Source organism: Pelophylax lessonae, assembly GCF_965119305.1.
Source record: "Pelophylax lessonae genome assembly, chromosome: 1".
Taxonomy (NCBI): Eukaryota; Metazoa; Chordata; class Amphibia; order Anura; family Ranidae; genus Pelophylax; species Pelophylax lessonae.
The window spans coordinates 131,141,203-131,159,564 of NC_138768.1; the positions used below are offsets into that span (position 1 = coordinate 131,141,203).

Below are 18,362 nucleotides of genomic sequence, written 5' to 3' on the forward strand. Positions count from 1 at the left end.
CCTCACAGGTCGCCTTAGTGTGAACGGGGGCTTAGTGAAGTCTATTTTTCCAAAATTTGCGTTTGAAAGACCTTTGAGCAAATACCATGTGACATAAAATATTGCAACGACCGCCATTTTATTCTCCATATATACACAGTATCTCACAAATATGAGTACACCCCTCACATTTTTTGTAAATATTTTATATCTTTTCATGTGGCAACACTGAAGAAATGACACTTTGCTACAATGTAAAGTAGTGAGTGTACAGCTTGTAGAACAGTGTAACAGTGTAAATTTGCTGTCCCCTCAAAATAACATACAGCCATTAGTGCCCATTGACACTACCGCGACTTGTCAGAGCGACTTGCATTGACATTCATTATATGAAATCCGTGCAAGTCGCGCCGAAGTCGCGGTGCACGCAACTTCACAGGTCGCCCCCGAAGTCGTGCCGCGGTAGTGTGAACCGGCACTTAATGTCTAAACTGCTGGCAACAAAAGTAAGTACATCCCTAAGTGAAAATATTTAAAGTGGGCTCAAAGTGTCAATATTTTCTGTGGCCACCACTATTTTCCAGCACTGCCTTAAACCACTTGGGCATGGAGTTCACCAGAGCTTCACAGGTTGCCCCTGGAGTCCTCTTCCACTCCTCCATGACGAAACCACTGAGCTGGTGGATGTTAGAGAACTTGCGCTCCTCCACCTTCCGATTGAGGATGCTCATAGGGTTTAGGTCTGGAGACATGCTTGGCCAGTCCATCACCTTTACCCTCAGCTTCTTAAGCAAGGCAGGGGTCATCTTGGAGGTGTTTGGGGTTGTTATGTTGGAATACTGCCCTGCGGCCCAGTCTCCAAAGGGAGGGGGATCATGCTCTGCTTCAGTATGTCACAGTACATGTTGGCTTTCATGGTTCCCTCAATGAACTGTAGCTCCCCAGTGCCTGCAGCACTCATGCAGCCCCAGACCATGACACTTCCACCACCATGCTTGACTGTAGGAAAGACACACTTGTCTTTGTACTCCTCACCTGGTTGCCGCCACACACACTTGACAACCAAATAAGTTTATCTTGGTCTAATCAGACCACAGGACATGGTTCCAGCAATACATGTCCCTAGTCTGCTGGTCTTCAGCAAACAGTTTGTGGCTTTCCTGTGCATCATTTTTAGAAGAGGCTTCTTTCTGGGACAGCAGCCATGCAGACAAATTTGATGCAGTGTGCGGCGTATGCTCTGAGCACTGAGAGGCCGATACCCTCCCACCCCTTCAACCTCTGCAGCAATGCTGGCAGCACTCATACGTCTATTTCCCAAAGACAACCTCCAGATATGACGCTGAGCACATGCACTCAACTTCTTTGGTCCACCATGGCGAGGCCTGTTCTGAGTGGAACCTGTCCTGTTAAACGGCTGTATGGCTTTGGCCACCGTGCTGCAGCTCAGTTTCAGCGTCATGGCCTAGGCTTTAAGAAGATTGCCAACTTTATGTAGATCAACACTTCTTTTTTCAGATCCTCAGAGAGTTCTTTGCCATGAGGTGCCATGCTGAACTTCCAGTGACCAGTATGAGAGAGTGATAACACTAAATGTAACACCTGCTCCCTATTCACACCTGAGACCTTGTAACATTAACGAGTCACATGACACCGGGGAGAGAAAATGGCTAATTGGGTCCAATTTGGACATTTTCACCTAGGGGTGTACTCACTTTTGTTGCCAGCGTTTTAGACATTAATCGCTGTGTGTTGAGTTATTTTGAGGGGACAGCAAATTTAAACCGTTATACAAGCTGTACACTCTTTACATTGTAGCAAAGTGTCATTTCTTCAGTATCGTCACACGAAAAGATATAATGAAATATTTACAGAAATGTGAGGGGTGTACTCACTTTTGTGAGATATATATATATATATGTGTGTATGTATTTGGGGGTTCCAAGTAATTTTCTAGCAAAAAAATACAGATTTTACTTTGTAAGCAACAAGTGTCGGAAATAAGATTGGTCCTTAAAGAGGTGTTCCAGCTGGGGAAAAAAAAACGTCAGCAGCTACAAATACTGTACCTGCTGACGTTTAATATATAGACACTTACCTGCAGGGAGCCCGCGATGTCAGCAACCCAGCCAATTTTTGGATTGGCTGCCAGGTGCTGCCGCCACCATTCAATCTGAGGGAAATTGGCAGTGACACCTTTTGGCTTCACAGCCGGTTCCCTACTGCGCTTGCGCGAAGCACGCTGCGCTTTCTAACTGACCAGGTGGCGGGGAAGGAGGAGGGGGGGGGGCTAAACTTCCGAGGAACGGCGTCAAACACAGGTACCCGTTCCCACTGCCATTTCCAAACAAGGCCTTCACCAGGCACAGAAGGAGAAAGGGAACCAAGCTACCTTCTTCCCATACTGTGGAGTGGTCCTGGAGGGCAATCTCTTAGAAAATCCTTCTAGCTGCTCCCAGGGAAGCCAGGTAGGTAGAAGAAAATGACAGCCATTGAAACAAAGGCCTCCCTCACCTAGATCCCAGGTGATGCATCTCCTTCGTCCGGAGGAAAAACCTGACCAGTTCAGCAGAGGGACTTCTTTTTAAAGTGCATTTGGTGATGCATTTCTTGTTGCAGGAGGTGCCTAACGCATGGGCTGTCCTGGATTAGGATTTGGGAAATCCATGTTCATGCTGTGTCTGGAAAATGATGAATTGCCAAGATTCATGGCAATTTAATTCTTCCATCCATCAATTATGCATTGACACACAGGTCGGTCTGGGAATGGGTTAATTCTCTATGGATTTGTGAACTGGATATCAGGATATTGACTAAATGTCAACAAAGCCATTCTCCTCCAGTTACCACTGTCTGTGCCTGGGAGGATCAATGGTTCCAAAGCACCCCAGGGGCAGCTAAGTAGCAACTTTCACACATGACTACCACCAGGTCAGTGAACCCCAAGTGAGGAAGAGGGAATCTTTACTGGTTGATGGTAGACCAACCCAACAGGAACTTGCCACAACCAGGCTGCCTTGTGCTGTTAAGGCTGCAAGGAAACCGTATCACGGAGGTGCTATTACTAATGGCTCGTTTCCACTGAGCGGTACGGTTCGGTACGCTATTTTTGCCGTTTCCATTGTGAATGGTACCCTAATTCCGAACCGTACCACTTTCTTGGGACCCTTTCGTTGGGGTACCAAGCACATTAGTACCGTACCAACAGGGTGGAGCTACACTCTGCAGAACTTTGATTGGTTGACAGAGAATCGTCTATCACAGCTTTCCTGCTACACCACGCCTATCATGAAAGGGTACTATTGGCAGTGGAAACGCAAGGTGTACCGTTCCGAACCGTACCACTCAGTGGAAACGAGGCATAATAGGACAATTTTAGTTCTGGATGCCCAGTGTGTGTTGGGCCACTGCATTCTTATATCTTACAAGGATCACAAAAGCAAGACATTTCTGCCTTTGTTCATATTTCAGCTGTTGCACCCCTATTAGCTCAAGTGGGTGAATTAATAAACAATATTATATTACATTATAAAGTAAATTTGGCAGAAAAAAGAAAATCCTGCAATACCCAGATACTCCAGCAAAGTTAAACGCCAGAGACATCATAAGATATAAAAATTGTAAGGACTAATTGATTCATCAGCAGTCAGTATAACTTTTTGTTCGATTAGATATCAAACGCATGTAAATCCAAAGTCTTGCCATTTCGTATGTATGAATGACCCTCCAACATGGGCCTGAGTGCTCATTTTCTCTTTTTTTCAAAAGCTAAAATAAGGTATTACTGGAAGGATCCTAGTCAGCTGGGCTTCAATCCAATAAAATTAAAAGCCCTAGATTATCAATACTGCTAAGAATGTAACTGTCAGTATTGAACGATTAATGGACTTCACAAGAATATTTTATACACAGGGCCATCTTTAAAGTCAGCACATAAAACATCAAATTAGTTATGAAGGGATCACTAATATTTACAGAAGAAATATCATATTGCTCACTCATATTATTACCTTCCACAAAATCATATTTATGTACAAAACTCTTTTTTTTTTTTTTAGAGTTTTCTCTAAACAGGAGCATTGCCAAGGTTATTTTAAAGTGTTTTTTTTTCCTTGAGCATGTGGATCGTTACAGATTGCCAGGCCTGACTGGTAATGTTGTGATCGGATGATACATGCAGATAAAAAAAAAACTATTTACACGTATCACTTCCATCACAAATCCAAAAAAGTAAAGGGCTACTCAATTTTGACAGTGGGTAGAGAGTCATTCATACCATTCCTTCTTGCACATGAAAAGTATCCGACAGTCAGTGAGCCTTCACGCAATGGCAGACTTCAGTAAGGTCAGAACAGTTGGTTGCCCAGAGCACCAGACTGGGGGGGGGGGATCTGGTATTTGGTTGTTGACAGGTGGTACCCACTTTTGATCGGATTGCCTAGGTGAGGCGGGGCCATTCACAATGCGCAGCGTGGCTCATGCATGCGCAGTGGGCACCCAGGTGTGAAGCCGCATGCCCATAGTTAAGATACTGGCACCGAGGACCGAAGGCGAGTAGAGAAAAGAGCTCGGATGAATACAGCACTGTATCCTGGGACAGATGAGTGTCTGTTTAATAAAAGTCAGCAGGTAGAGTTTTTGTAGCTGCTGACTTTTCATTTTTACAAAAATGACTGGAGCTCCTCTTTAATTTCCAGCCTAGCAAGTCATTAGACTAAGGCCTGGTTCACACTAGCACACAACAATTTGGTCACAGTCTGGCAAATCCACAATTTTCCCACGTTTTACCCACTGTTCTAGTCCCATAATCTTTCTATTTTGCAGCATTTTCCAAAAGCGCAGCAAAAGTCCTGCATGCTGCATCTTTGGTGCAGGTAAAAAACGCACAAAAATTGCAGATACACCAGTGTGAACCCGCCCTTACTTCAAAAGGGTAGTCTATATATAGCTATTATAAAATCAAATTATTGATCTAATGATCATACACAGTACATATGCTTTCTCCCTGTACCTGGAGGGATTTCCATATCTGCCACCATCATCTGTATGATTTCCAAACAATATAGGGGTACACTCAAAATTCCAAATCAAAATGTAAACTTTTCTACACAAATGTTGCACAGACTCATGTCAGAAAACCACAAATGTCTGTGAGCCTTTGACATGACACTAATAAATTAGCAGGAGCCCATAAACTAGAAAAAGCTTTGGGTCTCCAGAATTAATAACCCACAGCTGCTTTGTGGGAGAGCTACTGCCGCACACTGTCTAAGGGGTACGGAGGGAGCATTTGTGGGCTGCCTTGCAACCACTTCACACCCTAATAATAATAAGGGTGTAACAAGTAACATGGTGTAAAAGGTTCAGTTAGCCTTATACCCCAAAAAAGGCAGGCAAAGGAATAGTCACAAGCTTTGCCTATGGATCCCGCCAGCCAGGGCCCCCATTGGGAGGGGGGGGCAGCTCATACACATGTAGGGGGCCCAACCAATGAGACCAGGTTGTTGCTGCTGTAGTAACTAAAAATTGCTAATGCAGGGCGGCCATGGAGTGAGCTGATGCAGCTAACTTAGATCCGGCTGCAGGGGGAAGGCAGATTGATATAATCTGCAATCCGCCTCTCCCTGCAGACCAGATGTTGGTTTGGATGCCATGCCAGTTGCAGCTCAGCTGCGTGGAAGAGCTGTGGTGTGTGTAGCCTGCCGGACTGGTCAGTGCTCACTGTGGACTGGTCTGGAGAAAAGTTGTTAACAATGGTAAATTTATTGACAATGTTGCTGGATGTGGGCCTGTGCTGTGGCTGACTCTTTGCTGGATGGGGCCATCTCTTTGCTGGATGGGGCCATCTCTTTGCTGAACAATGGGGGGGATGTGTCTGCTGGATTTGGCTGTTTCTTTGCTGAATATATGGGGATGTCTCTTTGCTGGATTGGGAGTCGCTTGCTATGGGGCACTCTTGCGGGCTCAATCCTGAGCCACGCTGCTTGCGGCTCAGCCATGCCCCCCCCACTCCCTTGTTACAAGATTTGACTGACAGCAAAGCTGGTTAGGGAAGTAAAAGACAGAGTGGCTACAGATGGGCACAAAGTTGAATTGAAGAAGGGTTCAATTAAAGCAGAGCTCCAGCCCCCCCACCAAAAAATTAAAAGTCAGCAGCTACAAATACTGTAGCTGCTGACTTTTAATAGTAGGACACTTACCTGTCCAGGGATTCCATGATGTTGGCACCCCAGCCGATTTTTCAATTGGCTCTCAGGTGCTGCCGCTGCCATTCCTGGTAAGGGTTCCCTACTACGCATGCGCGGAATGCACTGCACTTTGTGAATGGCCCAGCAGCGAGGGGAAGAGGGCTGAAGTTCCGGGAGAACTTTCTGCAGCAAGGTCATCCAGAAGTGGGTGCGGGTACCTTTCAAAATTAAGTACCCGCTCCCCCCTCTCCCCCGAAAGGAGCCAAATTTGGCAGCGGAGGGGGGGAGAAAGCAAACAAGCGGAGCTTCCCTTCCTTATGGGTGAAGCTCTGCTTTAAGTATAAGGCGTGGGGAAGGGGTGATATCTAAACTTTTTTTTTTTTTTTTTTTAATTAGAACTATAGGTAAAACTTTTTTTTTTACATTTTGGAGTAAGAATTTCAGAATTTTTTTGCCATTGGTGTCCCATTGGGGAGAATTCCCTTCACTTCCTGTCCCATAGACAAACAGGAAGTGAGAAATAATCCCTGAAAATTAAGGGCATTGCTTGGGGAACCCCAGGTCACCAGAGTCCCCATTGGAAGATTTCCCCCTTTCCTTTACTTTTTGGAGGAAAACCCAAAATTTTGGATTTTCTTTTACTTTCAATTATAATAGTAAACTGGAAAAATAGAGAGGGTGAATCTCCCTAACGGGGGCACAGACAAGAAGAAAAACTGTGTTCTAATCCCCCTCCTCTCTATCCACAACTGAAAAAAAATAAACTTTTTGAGCTTAGTTCCTCTTTAAATTCACCTTGCCTTTGCTACCTTTAATTATGGCAGAGTACATAAAGTGCAATTAAAGTGGTTCTAAAGTCTTAACATTTGTTACCTTAATGCAATCCTTACATTAACCCATTGCCGAGCGCCCCACATATATTTACTGTGCATATATATTCTTGATATAAATACATGATTCTGCACCTCCGAGTCTGGGGCACACATGATTTTAGAAGCGTTTTGTGATTGGACACAACGGGAGCCAATCAGCGGATCCGCCGATCGTTCCCCAGAGAGGCAGAACGGCGCTCTTCCTATGTAAACAAGGCAGATCGCTGTTCTGTTAGTAGGAAAGATAGAGATCATGTGTTTCTTCTAATCAGGAACACGGATCTCGGTCTTCCCACAGTTGAAGCTCCACCCCACACAGTTCAAAAGCACTCCCTAGGAACACATTTAACCCTTTGATCACCCCTGATGTTAACCCCTTCCCTGCCAGTTTCATTAGTACAATGACAGTGCATATTTTTTAGCACTGAATACTGCATTGGTGTCACTGCTACCCAAAAAAATGTCAAACGCGATACTTAGTGTCCAATTTGTCCGCCACAATGTTGCAGTCCGGCCATAAGCTGCTGATCACCGCTATTACTACGGTGAAAATGAACAAAAATTCCAAAAAAACGTCCAATAGTTTGTAGATGCTATAACTTTTGCACAAACCAATCAATGTACGCCTATTGGGATTTTTTTTACCATAAACATGAAGCAGAATACATATTGGCCTAAACTGATGAAGAAATTTGATTTTTTTACATTTTTTTCATTGGATATATGTTTTATAGCAGAAAGTAAAAGTTTTTTTTTTTTTTCAATAATTGATGGCATTTTTGGTGTACAGCGCAAAAAATAAAAACCGCAGAGGTGATCAAATACCACCAAAAGAAAGCTCTATTTGTGGGAAAAAGAAGGACATACATTTTGTGTACAGCATCGCACATCTGTGCAATTGTCAGTTTAATTGCCGTATCTTAAAAAATGGCCTGGTCATGAAAGGGGGATAAACATTCCAGAGCTGAAGTAGTTAAGGTTAAAAAAATGTTCAGGCATCAGCATCCCCCCTATTTACTTACCTGAGCCCTCATTCCATCCAGCGCTGTGCATGTCTGCAGCTCTTCTCTCCCTTCACACCCGGCTCTCGCTGGAGCACAGGTAGCCATTGGCTCAAGGTGCTGTCAATCAAAGCCATTGAGGAGGGAGCAGAGGGCCGAGTCTCACTGTGTCAATGGACGCAGCAGTGGGGCTCAGGAGTGAGCACACACGAGTGTCCCCATGGAAAGCTGCTTCCCATGGGGGCACTGGACAGGGAGGATGGCCAGGAGCGCCAGCGGGGGACCCGAGAAGAGGAGGTTTACAGCCATGCTGTGCCATTCCACTGCACAGAGCAGATAGGTATAGACATGTTTGTTATTTTTATTTTTACTTTAACAATTGCTTTAACCCTCCACTATGAAAAAAAAAAAAAAAAAAATGGCCGCCAGGAGGATTGAGCCATAATGTGCTACTATGCACAGCATATTAGCACACTATGGCAGACTTACCTGGCCAGTGATCCCCTCAAACGCTATGCTGTCCCATTGGTCACTGGTTCTGCCATCTTCTCCTGGTCTGACTCTGCAGCCACTTGAATGACCAGGATGTGATGGTATCAATAAATCCGATGCATGAACACAGGAGTCACAATATTGCGGCACAGAGCTGTGCCATAAATGTACCGTGCACGTGCCATGTGAGCGGCTGAGTGTACAAGCACTGGCAGACAGGGGGAAGGGTTTATGACAAATGAGACCAATAAGGTCTTTTCGCTCATAAAAATCTTACCCGTCAGTGTTTTTTTTTTTGTTTAATTCCACTTTAAGGCCTCATGCACACGGGGCGTTTGGAAAAAGGAGCTGCAAAGCCAGTTCTAACACCAGAAAAAAACAGCTGTAAAAATGTGCTTTTAGAAGCATTTTGTATTGGCCTTAATGCCCGTTTTAGCCACGTTAAGCAGCGTTCGCATTTAGCAGCCTTTCTCTGCCCTCTTCTATTTTCCAACATCAAATCCAAATACTACAGCTTGAAGACATCTGACGTGGCCTAGCGCTGTATGCGGCGTTAAGAAGCTTTTAGCAGCGTCAGGGTTTTTACAGCTTAACGCTGCTGCTCCAGAACGCGCTGGTCCTGGGTTTTTTTTACAGCCTAAAAACGCCTATGCCACTTACAGCTCCTAAAAGCCTGTGTGTACATGAGGCCATAGAAAAACATGGAGGGGCGTTTCTAAGCTGCAAAAAAAAAAAAAACACCTGACGCTCCTAGAAGCAGCTGTAAAATCTCCCTGTGTGCATGAGTCCTAATACTTCACTCATCATGCAGCCTGTCCATCAGTCACTATATTCTTTGAACAGCCTTTATAAAACCTAGGGCATGTTCACACAAATGGCCAGGAGCAGTAAAAGCAAGGGGTTGAGCTGTGGTTTTACCACCCCCTGACCACCCGCATAAACAAAGAAATGCAGCCACTCAGGTTGTATGCTGAGAAAAATAAACGGCTTTTCACGCTCAGTTGGTTGTCGAGCACAACCCATTCAAGATGCAGTGGGTCGACATTTTGTGGGTTAAAATGCCCTCTGAAAAGCATTCCATGATGGATCGCATTTTCAGAGGAGCACCAATAATGGCCACATATGAAAACCATGCAATCCCTAAGGCCTCATGCACACAGGACTTGTTACAGCTGCCTTTTTTTGGCGTCAGAGGTTTTTTTCTGCAGCCAGTAAACTCCCCAGCATGTTATCCTATGTGTCAATTTTTCGAAGGGGCGTTTTCTGTTTCGAGGTGTCGTTCATGAAACATAGCCTGGGTTCACACTGGGGCATGCTGAACACCGCATTGTGATTTGCCTCAAAAACGCACCACATTCCTGTGCACATCACATGTGATGTCTGTGCGATGCGATTTGAACCATATATTTTGTATGGCTCAAATCGCATCACATTTGCACCAAAATGTTGTAGGACCCTTTTATTCTCAACACCTAATCGCATTGCATGGGTGTGAACCCCCATGCGATGCAATTCTGGCAAGCGCACTGCATTTTGCAATCGGTTTCGGGGAATCGGTCATGAAACATGAAGCCCCCAATGACATTGTCCCGAATTGGAATGCAATTTGTCATGTCGAATCGCATGTCAAATCTGAGCCTATTGCCGGCAACAGCACCGGTTCACACCGAGGGTGGGTTTGAAATCATTCAGCTGAACGTGCATGTCAGTACGAGTTTGGGGGCGATTTGACAGACATCTGTATGGGTTCATGCACAGATGTCTACTGAAATCGCTCTGAAGTCGCCAAAAGTATTGCAGAAACTAGTGATCGACCAATATCGTTTTTTTTTTACCGATATTTTGGTCATTGCATATCGGTATCAGCTAATATTTTCCTACATTAAAAAAAAAATTGTATTTATTTATTTTTTTTTGACAGGTACGCTTGCGGAGGGATCTGGGGGTCTAAAAGACCCCAAACCCCTCCTCTGCACTTAAAAGTATTCAAAACGCCAAGTTTGGCTGTTTGGAATGCTGTAATTTTTTTGAATTTGGCGCCGAGTACCCAGAAGTGATGTATGACATCACTTCTGGATTTTTACATAGAAACCTGATCCGAGCCGAATGCGGCTTTAAACGGGTCTTCTCTTTGGCGGCCGTGGAGGCTGGTTGCCCGGGTCTCCCGGTGGGACGGGAAACCCGGGCGAGCCGCGGAAGGTGGAGGAGGACGGGGGGGGGGGCGTCCCCTCCCGTTCCTTGCAATGATAGCCGAGCGGCTTCTCAGCTATGGAGGCCGGTACCGGGGTGATGCCTCTAGCTGCAGGCATCACCCCGGTACAAGCACTTTCCCGAAATATCGGTGAACTAAGGGGGCGATTCCGATATATCGGGAAAGTGCATATCGGCCCTCGAAATATCGGCTTTGCCGATAATCAGTCGATCCCTAGCAGAAACTACTTTTTGGAATCAGTGCAGCGCCACAAAGTCAGAGTTGCACCAATTTGGAGAATGATGTTGCGGGCAATAGGCTCTGATTTGGCATGCGATTTGACAGTAAAATCGCATGTCAAATCTGCCAGATGTGAACGGGGCCTTAGTGTTCCATGACCAACACTCCAAAACAGATTGCAAAATGTAGTGAGCTTGACAGAATCGCATAGCATGGGTGTTCCCACCGATGTGATGCGGGAAAAAAAGGGTCCACCTTTGCACCAAAATGTTGCAGGACCCTATTTCCCCCCGCACCTAAATCTTATCGCATGGGTGTGAACACCCATGCAATGCAATTCTGGCAAGCATTGTGTGGAAAGCATTGCATTGTGGGAAGTGGGAGTTACTAAAAGAGCAGAGAGGTGATTTTTAGTTAAAAACGACAAAAAACGCTCACAAACGCTGAAAAACGCCAATGCCAAAAAGCTGAAAAACACTGAAACACTCACTACAAAGCTACTGGCGTTTTTAGAATGTCCAGTGTGCATGAGGCCTAAAGGTCAGCAACTACGAGTACTGTAAGCAATGCCTATGCCTTGTGGTGCCATGCATATTACATAAAATGGAGAGAATGTACTAAAACCGGAGTACACAGAATCTGGAACAGCTGTACATAGTAACCAATCAGGTTCTAGCTTGTTCAGGTAAACTTTGAAAATAAAAGTTAGAAGCAGATTGGTTGCCATGCACAGCTGCTCCAAATTCTGACTGATAAATAACCCCATTTGGGTTGTGGTGCCATACATCTTCAATGGTACCCCAATACACAAATCTACAAATGTAGAACATTTCTCTGCTGTGCACAACACCACTTCACTGAAGATATAAAATCTCTTCTGAACCCATCCTGCTCCTCCACTGAGCTCTGTGGTTACTTTTGCCAACCCCCACATCACTACTCTGTCTACTACCACTCAGCAGGCCCGGCCATAAAACATTAGCCAGGATTAAGGTTGCCACCTAATCCCTTTAAACCAGGACACACATTAATTACACAGGTCCTGTGGCTGATTAAAGTGGTAATTAACCACTTCTGGACCGGGAGGTTTCCCCCCTTAATGACCAGGCCATTTTTTGCGCTATGGATCTGTGTTACTTTAACTTACAACTGCGCGGTTGTGCGACCATGTACCCAAATAAAATTGATGTCCTTTTTTTCCCACAAATAGAGCTTTCTTTTGGTGGTATTTGATAACCTGTGCAATTTATATTTTTTGCGCTATAAAGAAAATTAGAGCGACAATTCTGAAAAAAAAAAAACAATATTTTTTACATTTTGCTATATAACATTCCCAATACAAAATAATTTTTTTTCATAATTTTAGGCCAATCTGTATTTTGCTACATATGTTTGGTAAAAAAAAAATCCCAATAAGAGCCCATTCACATTAGCGCGACTTGTCAGGCGACTTTTCAGCCTGACAAGTCGCACTCGGTAGCGGTCCATTGATTAGCACAGGACCCCTTCTAATAGGAGCAACACAAGTCGCTCCGACTTAGAAAAAGGGTCCTGTACTACTTTGGGGCGACCTGGAGGCGACTTGCATAGACTTCTATTAAGTGAAGTCTCTGCAAGTCGTGGTGCAAGCGACTTCACAGGTCGCCCCCCAAAGACGTGTCGCGCTAGTCTGAATGGGCTCTTAGTGTATATTGTTTGGTTTGCGCATCTACAAAAGTGAAAGATTTGTCATTTTTATTTATTTTTTTTACTAGTAATGGCGGCGATCAGTGATTTTTTTTTTTTTTTTTTTTTTAATCAAAGGATTTTTAAATCAAAGGAAAGGAGATCAGTGATTTTTAGCTGGACTGCGACATTGCAGTGGACAGATCGAACACCAAACTGACACTTTTGGGGGGACCATTGATATTACTACAGTAGTAATCAGTACTAATGACACTGGCAGGGAAGGGATTAACACCAGGGGTGCTCAAAGGGTTAAATGTGTCCCTCAGGGGTGCTTTCTAAAATGTGGAGGGGGGGTGGGGATGGACTTGGTGCATGAGCACAGAGACCTGTGTTCCTAAATAAGAGGAACACAGGATCCGTGTGTTCATAACTGACAGAACAGCGGTCTGCCGTGTTTACAATGGCAGACCGCCGTTCTGTCTCAACAGGGAGCAATCGTGGCCGCCGGACCCATGAATTGGCTCCCCCTGTGGTGAATGGGCACGAGCCCCTGCTAGCGGTGCCACGAAGTGACGTACAGGTATGTTGTTTCGCAGGACAGAGCCGACCTGCTGCAGTGTATGTACTGGTGGCGGTCGGCAAGTTAAACTCACTTAGTTCCTTATGTGCATTATATCAGCCTCAGAACATGTATAATAAATATGTGTGCTGGTTTAAAGGGATGAGGTGGCAACCCTAGCAAGGATGTGCTGACCTATTCCCGCTGTGTTCAATGACAGCAGACTCAGAAGTAAGCCGCGAAGTACATGTTACAGTGCCTGTACGAGCCGCCCTGCCGCAGTATATGAACCGCGGTGCGACGGCAATGGTTAAACACACTCTTGGCTGCTATAGATCCAGTGCTCTCTCTCTCTCTCTCCTCACTGGACGAGGAGGGGGCAGGTGAAGCCATTGGCTCCCACTGCTGTCAATCAAATGTGGAGTGGGCAGGGCTGTACTGTCTGTATCTATAGAAATACAGAGCCTGGCCCGGGAGCAAGCCCATGCATGTTTATTTTATAATAAGCGCTTGCTATGGCGGCAGACACTGAATAGAGGATTGGACAGCGCTGGTGGGGGGATCCAAAAAGAAGTTTGGGGTGCTCTGTGTAACAGCATTGCACAAATCAGGTAAATATAACAGGTGTGTTATTTTCATTTAAAAAAAATAAAAATAACCTTTTGTCACACTTTACGACGAGGTGTCAAAGTCCATTTCATTGCAGGCCGCATCAGTACTAGAATTGCCCTCGAAGTGCTGGTTGTAAAACTAGATTTCTAGAGAACCCCATCCCCCCATTACATCAGGTGTCAAGAGTCCCCCACCCTCCCTTACATCACTGTGCACCCCCCTTATATCGTGCTACTGTCAGGAAGAAGCTAGGGGTGGAGTTAGGAAGCAGAAAGTGCAGGGTTTGGAGCAGTAGTCAGCTGCTGGAGTCTGAATGCTGGGACCAAAGAAGATGAAGATCGAGAGGGTACTGCAGCTGCACAGAGAGGTGGAGGATCTGTAGGACAAATTCTGTCCCCCCTCTCTTCTGCCGACTGCTGAGATTGGGGGGGGGGGGGGGGGGGGGACAAGCTTCTCCGCACCTGCACAGAAAAGCGCAGGACCTGGAGAAGGGATTCTATCCTCCTTTCTGTCAACTGCTGAGACAAGGTGGGGGCAGGAACAAGAGGATTGCTGCAGCTGCAAGAGAGGTGTGAAGGCCACATGAGATGGCCTGGAAGGCAGGATTCGGCCTGTGGGTCCTTGTGTTTGGGAAAAGAGAAAAAAAACATTGTAAATCCCCACACACACAAAAACACATGGGTTGGGGCGCATATGTACCAAAATAGCAATAGTACTAGATATAACCTTGCACACTGGAGTAAGAGCAATAATTCTAGGCCAATTATTAATGTTTAACCCACAAACGGATAACCTGTATGGGCCTTTAGGGCTGGTTCACATCACAAAAACGCACTGCAGAGCTGTTCCGGATGCGTTTCTGCATGCATGGTTTTAACGGGTTTTTGAGGTGTTCCAATGCATTTTTGATGCGTTTCTGGGATCGTTCCAGATACTTTTTTTCCACTGTACTGGGGTCCGGTGTATTTTTGATGCATTTTACCACATTCTAGTACAGTCCAGAGCAGGAAAAATGCAGCATGCTTTACTTTATTTTCTGGAACTAGAACGCCCAGGAACTGACCGCACTGGTGTGAACTATGGCATTGTAAACCGTTTAACCTACTTTCCATGCGTTTTTTTTAAGCAGAAAAAAAAACGCACTGGACTGCATGTGGTGTGAACTGCTCCTTAAAGCATTGCCTATGGAAATATGGGGTTCCTGAAGTTTGTTGCTATTTCACAGGCACATGCAATTTTAAGGTTTGACATATTGGGTATTTATTTATCCAGTACAACCTCATTTTTTTATACTATCCCAAAAATTGGGCACAATAGTGTATTTATTTGCCCTTATAGAAACTTTAGAGAATTTATTTTTTATTTTTACCCCATTTCCCTGCCCAGGCCAATTTTCAGCTTTCAGCGCTGTCACATTTCGAATGACAATTGCGCGGTCAAAAAACACCATACCAATATGACATTTTTGCCTTTTTTTTCACACAGAGATTTCTTTTGGTGGCATTTATTCACTACTGGGTTTTTTATGTTTTGCTAAATAATTGAAAAAATACCAAAAATGTTTAAAAATAAAACCTTTTTCATAGTTTGTTATAACATCTTGCAAACAGGTAATTTTTTTCCTTCATTGATGTGCGCTTATGGGCACGGATGAGGCAGCACTGATAGGTGACACTGATGAGGCACTGATTAGCAGTATTGATGGGCATTGGTTGTCAGCACTGGTGGGCAAACATGGAATGGATGTTTCTTTTACAGAAGCCAGTTATCAGCTTTTTCCTTTTCTTCTTACGCTGTCAGCACGAGGAAAAAAAAAAAGGCAATTAACGGCTTCTGTTTACATTATGTAATCAGCTGTCATTGGCTGACAGCTGATCATGTGGTAAAGGGCCACGATTAGCCCTTTACCCTTATCTGTGATCAGTCGAGTCCCAAGGACTAAAGCTGGATACACACTATACAATTGTCTTTAGATTTTTTCCTTTAGATTTACCAAAACCATCTAATATGAGGTCAGATCTAAACACTTTCAACTTGTATGCAATCAGACAGGCCCTTGCACTACATAGTTGAAGGTAAATCTAAAGGAAATCTGACAACAAAAGTTGTATAGTGTGTATCCAGCTTTAAAGATCACATAGCAGGGTGCAGGCAGCGCAAGCACAGTAGGCTGTCCATGGACGCCCTCCCGGCATTTTAAGTCCACGCTGTAGCGTGGGCATGATGTGGTTAATAAACCATTGTGCTAATATCATGTAACTAAAAATTGGAACTACCGCTATTTTATTATCTAGGGCAGTGTTTCTTTACCAGGGTTCCTCCAGAGGTTGCTAGGGGTTCCTTGAGCAATGTCTGCCTCTTGGATAAGTTCCCCGACACCGTTGATCTTTTTAGCGATCTGGAAGAAGGAAATTCTTCCCATTGTCCACAAGTGTAAGGGCTCTTTCACACGGAGTGGACCGCATTGCGATCCGCTCCGGCACTTTTTTTTTTTTCATGGAGCGGATGACACTTGTGTCATGCGCTCCGTGTGCCCGCATATCATCCCATCCGTTTGCGGATGATATGCGGACATAATGTATGTCTATGGGAATTGCGGATGTCAGCGGATGACACCGCTGACATCCGATTTTCCTTCCTTTCCATTTTTTGAACGGAGGAAAAATAGGGTTCTGTTCCATTCCAAAAAACGGAACAGAACTGAAAGGAAGAAAATCGGTTGTCAGCGGATGGTCATCCGCTGACACCCGCAATGCCATAGACATTCATTATGTCCGTAAATCATCCGCAAAAAAATAGGATGATTTGCGGACATACGGAACGCTCGTGTGAAAGGGCCCTAAGGAGCATTCATCCCACTGACCATCACACTTACGTATCATCAGTTGTAAATATGGTCATTTTTAGCAAGAGATCCCTAAGTGCCGGTTCACACTTGTGCGGCTGCGGAGATCGCATGTAATTCGGAGTGCACTGCTTCTTCATTACATGCGATCTCATGTGCGGTGCGAATTTCAGCCATACACTTTGTATGGCTGAATTCGCACTGCATCTGCACCAAAGACGCACAGGAGGCATTTTTTGAGCCGCATCAAAATCGGATCGCACAGTGGTTCACACTTGTGCGATCCGATTCTGTGCATACTTGCAGATCGCACAGCGATATGCAATCAAACTGGGGGTGTCGTTAACTTTTAATTGACACCCCCTGCGTATCGCATATGGCAGTGTGAACTGCTAGATGTGGGGATGCGATGCGGGAACACGCTGCATATTCGCAGCGTTCCCGCATCGCACAACTGTGAACCGAGCCTGAGAGCTGAAAAATATTTGGAGGGTTGAAAAGTTTGGGAAAGGCCGCTCTAGGGCGTCTACATATAGAAAATATATATTGTTGGGGGGGGGGGGAGTTATGTAATCTTTAGGGCAAAAATGATTTTTTTAAACATGTAAACAAAAAAAAAAAACAAAAATGAAAAATACCTGAAGGGGTTAAAATGTGGTTGGCATGTTGACAAAGGGGGGTTAGGACCGAGAACCCAGGAAAGGTAAAATGTACGCAGAAAAAACTTCAGCTTTAGCAAGAATAATAACAATTCCTTCCCATTCCAAGCTTTTATTACAAAAAATATATAAAATATTCGTTGAACTTGTTTTTAAAAACTGTAGCACAGAAATATATTATTTTCCCCCATTATTGCTGAGAATGAGATCCAATACCTCTGAACTCCTAGAGATAGGAGATGGACAAGTTCAGACATCACAGTGCAGACAGTGCACATCATATGCACTGATACTATTCCATGGACTGACAATATGACCCCCTCCATCCCCCATATCTCTATAGACAGACATCTCCCTATGATCACACCTACCACTTCTTCAGTCCTGAGAACATCAGCAGCAGCAGGATCATCTTATTTTCTCTTTCCCTCCATTCACTTGTAATAGTTTCCTCTTTTACTTCAGCTTCTTCCTGCTTCCTGGATAGCTCCTCCTACCCATGAAGCCGTGGCGGCCATCTTGGATGTGGGAAACTTGCATCCATTGCTCCAATAATTCTTTATCTAGTGAATGTTATCTCTGCTTGATAGGCCTGTGTTTTCATTCTCTGTTTTTAATAGGCAAGTAAAAGAGGTTATTCCTAATACTGCTGACAATTGATGTAAATGTACAGAATGTAAACCATAAACAGTTGGCACTGTATAAATGACAAATTTGGCTTCAAAAGCAGCTGTTTCATGAGAATTTTTGAAGCTGCACAGCTCTCTGTCAAAAATTGTGTGCGTCACAGCACCTGTGGTTGTTCACATAGATGCGTTAACATTGCTTTGCATCAAAATGGACACAACATGTGTTTTCTGCCAGGCTTTACTGTCCCCAAATGCTTCTACTAATTAGGGTTGCCACCCATCCGGTGTAACATTAAAAAACCCTACCCTGTGAAAATTCCCTACCCTCGTCACTTCCTGTGAGGGTACATCATTCAGCAGCTGAGCAGCTTACTAGTGCGCATGCTCACAGCTGCGGCGAGTAGGGAATTTTCATGGGGTAGTGTTT

General features: G+C 44.6%; 1 protein-coding gene across 3 annotated transcripts in view; it reads right to left on the minus strand.

Moving 5' to 3' along the window:
- The window catches only part of POLK (DNA polymerase kappa), a 221,908-nt gene extending 204,131 nt beyond the window's left edge, over positions 1-17,777 (minus strand). The window contains exon 1 of one of the 3 annotated variants that reach the window (XM_082243874.1): positions 17,678-17,777. The gene's annotated coding sequence lies outside the window, so the exon portion shown is untranslated. Of the gene's footprint in view, positions 1-17,673 lie in introns of all 3 variants that reach the window. The other 2 variants (XM_082243875.1, XM_082243876.1) reach the window with 2 other exon arrangements.
- Between the last annotated feature and the right edge of the window lie 585 nt (positions 17,778-18,362).